Source organism: Suncus etruscus, chromosome 3 (assembly GCF_024139225.1).
Source record: "Suncus etruscus isolate mSunEtr1 chromosome 3, mSunEtr1.pri.cur, whole genome shotgun sequence".
Taxonomy (NCBI): Eukaryota; Metazoa; Chordata; class Mammalia; order Eulipotyphla; family Soricidae; genus Suncus; species Suncus etruscus.
Window position 1 is genome coordinate 54,291,465 of NC_064850.1, and position 5,873 is coordinate 54,297,337.

The 5,873-nt window shown below is 33.2% G+C and overlaps 1 non-coding gene across 1 annotated transcript; it reads right to left on the bottom strand.

Annotated features, from left to right (window-relative positions):
• Positions 1-5,446: 5,446 nt before the first annotated feature.
• Positions 5,447-5,580, bottom strand: LOC126005194 (small nucleolar RNA SNORA51). The gene has a single exon (XR_007494365.1). It is a non-coding gene; the product is annotated as a small nucleolar RNA SNORA51 (small nucleolar RNA).
• Positions 5,581-5,873: the final 293 nt, after the last annotated feature.

Genomic DNA, 5,873 nt, shown 5'->3' on the forward strand with positions numbered 1-5,873 from the left:
GCATTGCATCTGGCTTATTTTGATTAACATAATACCCCCCCATTCCCTGGATGAATAAAAATAATCTCAAAATAATGTTAATGACCTAAAACAAGATAGGGGTATGTTTTTTATTGTGTCTATTCTCCCAAAACTGAATACAGATGGCCAAAAGGCACATGAAAATGTTCTACATCATTAATCATCAGGAAGATGCAAGTCAAAAACAATGATATATCATCTCATGCCACAGAGACTGGCACATATCACCAAGAAAAAGACCAACCACTAATTTGTGGATGTGGGGAGAAAGGAACTTTCATTCACTGCTAGTAGGGATGTCTCTAGTCCAGTCATTTGGGAAAACGATATAAATATTCCTTAAAAAGGTGGAATTTTGAGTTCCTATATGTTCTGGCAATACCACTCCTAGGGATAAACCTTAGAACCACAAAAACACACACAAAAAATATTGCCCTCTGCATTCCTATATTTATAATATAGCACTATTTATAATAGCACTATTTATAATAGCCAGAATCTGGAAACAACCCAGATGCCCAAAAACGAATGAGTGGCTAAAGAAACTATGGTACATCTATTCAATGGAATACTATGCAGCTGTTAGAAGAAATAAGGTCACAAAATTTTATACATGTACGGATTTGAATACTATTATGTTAAGTAAAATAAATTAGATGGAGAGATATAGGCACAGAGTAGTCTTGCTCAGATATGTGATTTAGGAAAAATAAAGAACAGTATAATAATAACACCCAGAGACAATAAAGATGAGGTCTGGAAGGACCAACCCATGATAAAAAGCAAGAGAAATACAATATCTGTCTTGAAGATAGGGTGGCAGTGGGGGGAGGTAGGAAATGGGGTGTATATTTTATGACTGAGACCCAATTATGAACATGTTTGTAACCATTGTTAGTAAAAACATTAGAGTTTGAAAAAAAATTGAGTAAGTATCTGTCTAAGATTGCTCATAAAGTGAAGTCTACGAATAGATAAGCCCATGGTCAAGGCAAAGATTCTTTAACAAAAAAATCCATGCCCAATTTTAATGACCTGACTGTTGTCACTTGTTATGTTACTTGGCTCTTTTATGGAGATAATATCTTGGGCTTGCTTGGCTTTCTGCAACTCCCAAAATATAATAGCTTATTTACCCATTAGAATCTATGAAGTATAGGAGACAGAGACAAAGGGAAAAGGGTGAAGGTTTAAGGCAACATTAATGCCAGGTTCTTTATAAATCTAATTTCAAAAGTGGCCTTTTATGATTTTTCTATAATTTCTTTATCAGAAACAAGTTGCCAAGTCCAGCTAACACTTAAAAACAGGCAAGTGTTCAAAGTCAAGCATAACAGCAGGCAGGAGCATAAGTGCCACATTTCATAGGTTATCCACCACACCATATTAGAAATAGGAATAGTGAAAACGTGCACATTTTAAAAGAATTAAATGAACCAACATAGAAAAATTAAATGGAACTAGCCATCAACATCAGAAACAAACAGGCCAAGAAAGTGAAACAATGGCTTAAAATGGACTAAAGAGATGATATCAAATGTGGAGCTTAAGAGTTAAGGATCAGGATTTATTTTTCCCCTCTGAAGAAACTCAGTTATTTGTCTTAGTAGGTGGATAAATTTGGCTATAAGTTGCTAACAAGTGGTGGCAAACTAGGAAAGAAATAGACAAACTAGAAAAGAAACCAAAAAATGTGCAAGTCAGAGTGGTAGTCAGATCAGAGTTGAGGAACATATGCTGGTGCATGTTTGTTTTCCCCAATACAAGTAAACTTTCCTTAAAAGACAAATTTTAGTACAGGAATTACACAGTGGTTTCTCTGGAAGGAAGAACTCTTAAATTTATGACTGAGTGGAGAAAATGTATTTTTCTAAAATAATCTCAAATGATTAACTTTCTAATGTGTGTTTTTTTAATCACACAAATAGGCAATTTTATTTCTTTTCTATAACTTTGATGAGAAATTTTCATGTCGAAAATTGCGCATTCTTTTTAAAGATGAAATCGCAGTTGTCTAAAAGAACAAATTTTTTTATATCTCTCTTTATACTTAAACCCAAACCTCTTAATATAAAAAATATAACACTGACAACATTTATTTGATATGCAACAATTAATTAGTTATGGTCAAAAACTGATTTTACCTCTGCATTCAAGAGTGCTCTCTTGGGAAAGCTCGGAAAATATAAAAAGAAAGCATATTTATCACAGGCATTTGGTGGAGTTCTTTCTATATAATGGAGATCACCCCCGGTACATTTTTAAAGAATTCAGTGAAAAAACGGTCCCAACAAGATCAATAACTAAATGACAACTCTTTAACATATGGAGAAGTGGATATTAGTGCATCAATATCATTCATAGGTTCCAGTATTATGTTGATATATAGAATCTTATTTTGTTCTGAAACTTGAGTTGATTTGGGGGAGCTGAAGTCTTAGAAGAACCGATGATTTCATTGTCAGCTGTAGTATTTTGAAAAGCTAAAGGACTCAAGAAAAACTTGCAAAAAAAAAAAACTAAGCTAAACTAAAAGCCTTGATTTAAATGTATGTGGCATCATAAAAGAATCTGTTATAAAATGGTCAGAATAGAAATGATGAACTTATTTTTTGTTAAAAGAAAATGGTAGCATTTTATGGATTGTAGAAATTTTATGATGCTTCTTAATGTTTTGCTTTGTTCAGCCAGTGTACAAAGGCTTCAGCTTCCAGAGATTCCCTGTTTCAATTCTGGTCCGCGTGTAAGCATGGCTTTCTTCCAGTTATTTTATGAATCTCAGGCTTATTAGATTTCATTGGTGAAAATGCAGTTTCCTCTGATTTAAGGTGACCTGTGTCACCCCACTGTGGATCATTTTTTTTTCATGTTGAACTTATATTTAATGACTGTGTCTATACATCGAAAATAAAGTGGTGAGTTGGCAACTGCATATTTTGTCTATTTTATTTATGAGTAAAGAAGAGATTTTGAATGTTTAACTTCACTACAACCAATGTTACTTATATGTAAGGAAATTGAAAGCCAAATGAATGTCCCTAAGTTCTGTTCATCCTCTCTAAATGCTTTTTTTTTTTTTTTTTTTGGTTTTTGGGTCACACCCATTTGACGCTCAGGGGTTACTCCTGGCTATGCACTCAGAAATTGCTCCTGGCTTGGGGGGACCATATGGGACGCTGGGGATCAAACCATGGTCCTACACTAGTGCTTGCAAGGCAGATACCTTACCTCTAGCGCCACCTTCCTGACCCCCAAATGCTTTTGTTTTTACTTCAAGATAAACTAGGTAAATTTTACAGTGAAAGTCAATACACATAAAGCATGTGTCCCATTGTCTAAGTTAAATAAAAAAAATCCTGAACATTAATAATCTCATATTTAAAAAACTCCAAATAAAGATGGAAAGAAAATTAACTAATTTTAGAATTATAATCTTGGTCTATTAACTTATTTTTGTTATTTTTGTCTCATGTCAGTTAAGTAATTTTTAAGTTTATTGAATTTTTTATTTTCCTGGTAGTATTTCTGTAATAGTTATATATTTAAGTAGAAAATAAAGAGAAATGGCATATGCTATTCTTTAACAAATAATTCTACAAAGCTTTTTTTTTTTATAAAAATACCCTCACATTCAAATGCAATGTAAAAAAACTATAATCATCAAATTTAACAAGGCAAAAACTAAACAAGTTTTTATTTTGTTTTGCTTTTGGGACATATTCAGAGATTCTTAGGGTTTACTCCTGGCTGTGCACTTAGAAATTGCTTCTGGCAGGCTCAAGGGATCATATGGATGCTATGGATCGAAATCAGTCAGTCATGTGCAAAAAAAAAAATTCTACATGCTGTGCAATTGTTGTGGCCTCCAAAATTAAAAGAAATTTTATTAAGATATTAAAATAGTTTTAAAAATTAAAATGTATAGATAATCTTTACATTTATTTTCAGTGCTAGATATTTCTATGGTATGAAAATTTTGACATAAAATATGAAATTCATGAAGACAATGCATAAATGTATCCTCACTTTAACTTGATATAAAAATACAGCTATGAAGAATTCATGAGTGAAAATGAGAAGATAATAGCTATATTGCCTAGGGATAAAGAAAGGTAATTTGAAAGATAAGATATTTGCTATCTTTCCAAAAACATAGCTCTTGTAGCAATCAATTATACTTTTACAAATATCGTACATTATGTGAATTAGAAATATAGTTTGATGTTATAGATAATAAGTAGCATAAAGACAGGAAAAGAACATTTTGGTGTGTTGAACCACAGCTTCTGCGCTCGGGCTCCTCCTAGCTCTGTGCTTAGAAATCCTTCTTGGCAGATTTGGGGACTATATGGGATGCGGGGATCAAACCTGGGTCAGTCCCATGTTGATTGCATGCAAGGCAAACACTAACCACTGTGCTATTGCTCTGGCCCAGCAAATGGACATTTTTTATTATGGAGTGAAGCCAAATCCTAAAGTAAAAGCCCCAACCATTGGGAAATCAATGAATACAAGTCAAGATTTGCAAGTAAATAATTTTTTGTCATCTGATTTATTTTAGAAAGCATATTAGCATATGTATAAATTATTTTTGAATACATTGAAGAGAAGTTAACTTTGAAAGTTTTGTAGCAAAAATTAAGTTTAACTTAACAAACAAGTTAAGTTTGAAATGTTTCTAGCAAAAGATGTGACATATATAGACACAATTGTGGCTAATACAGAAACGGCCAAATTGTAGGATAGTTTAAATTACAAAAAGTAAAAGAAGAAAATAAAGACTGAAAAGAAGAGAACAAAAGAAAGCAAAGAAAAAAGAAAAAGTAAACAAAAGAAAAAATAAATGAGAAGAAAAGAAAAAAGGACTGAAAAGGAAGAAGCAACAGATCAGAGGAGGTATAGAAAGACTCACCTACTTACTACTCATTCTCTATTTCATAAATAAAGTTTGTACTTATTTGTTTTATGGCATATTTAATTAATTTATTTATTACGGGGAGCTCCACACTTGGCAGTGCTCCAGGCTTACTCCTGGATCGTTGTTCATGTCTCAGTCCATTAAAGTGTCCAAGATCAAACTTTTTTTGACTGTGTCAGGCAGTTTACTTGCTACCTGGCCCTCATGTTAATTCTTTGGTGGGGGCACAGCTAGATGTGCTCAGAGCATAATTTAAGTATGTTTTAAATTAAAATTAGGTAGTGTTTATTTATTTTTGTTTGTTTTGTTTTAGCTTTTGGGCCACATCCGGTGACATTTAGGGGTTACTCTTGGCTCTACACTCAGAAATCGCTCCTGACAGGCTCTGGGGACCATATGGGACGCCGGGGGATCAAACCACTGTCGGGTCTGTCCCAGGCTGGAGCAGACAAGAAGAGGCCTTACTCCTTGTGCCACCGCTCCAGCCCCAGGTACTGTTTAAATTTTTTTTGTCCCCCCCATTCACAATACAGACCAGGCAAAGGGCCTGGTTTGAGGTGTATATGCGGAGCATTTACTGTACCTACTCTTTATATACAGTCAGTGTAAAGAACACAGCCTGTGGTAAGCATTGGGAGGCCTTATCTTTTCTTTTCTTTTCTTTTCTTTTTTTTTGATTTTTAAATATATATATATTAAATATATATATAAATATATTTATATATAAATATATATATTAAATATATATATATATAAACCTTCAACAGTGCAACATTCCCATCACCAATATCCCAAGTGTCCTTCCTCCCCACCCCACACTGGCCTGTACTCTAGACAGGCTTTTTAATGTATATATATATATATATATATATATATATATATATTGTCAACAAGGAATAATACTTCTTTCATAATGTACTATTAAGACTTTTTA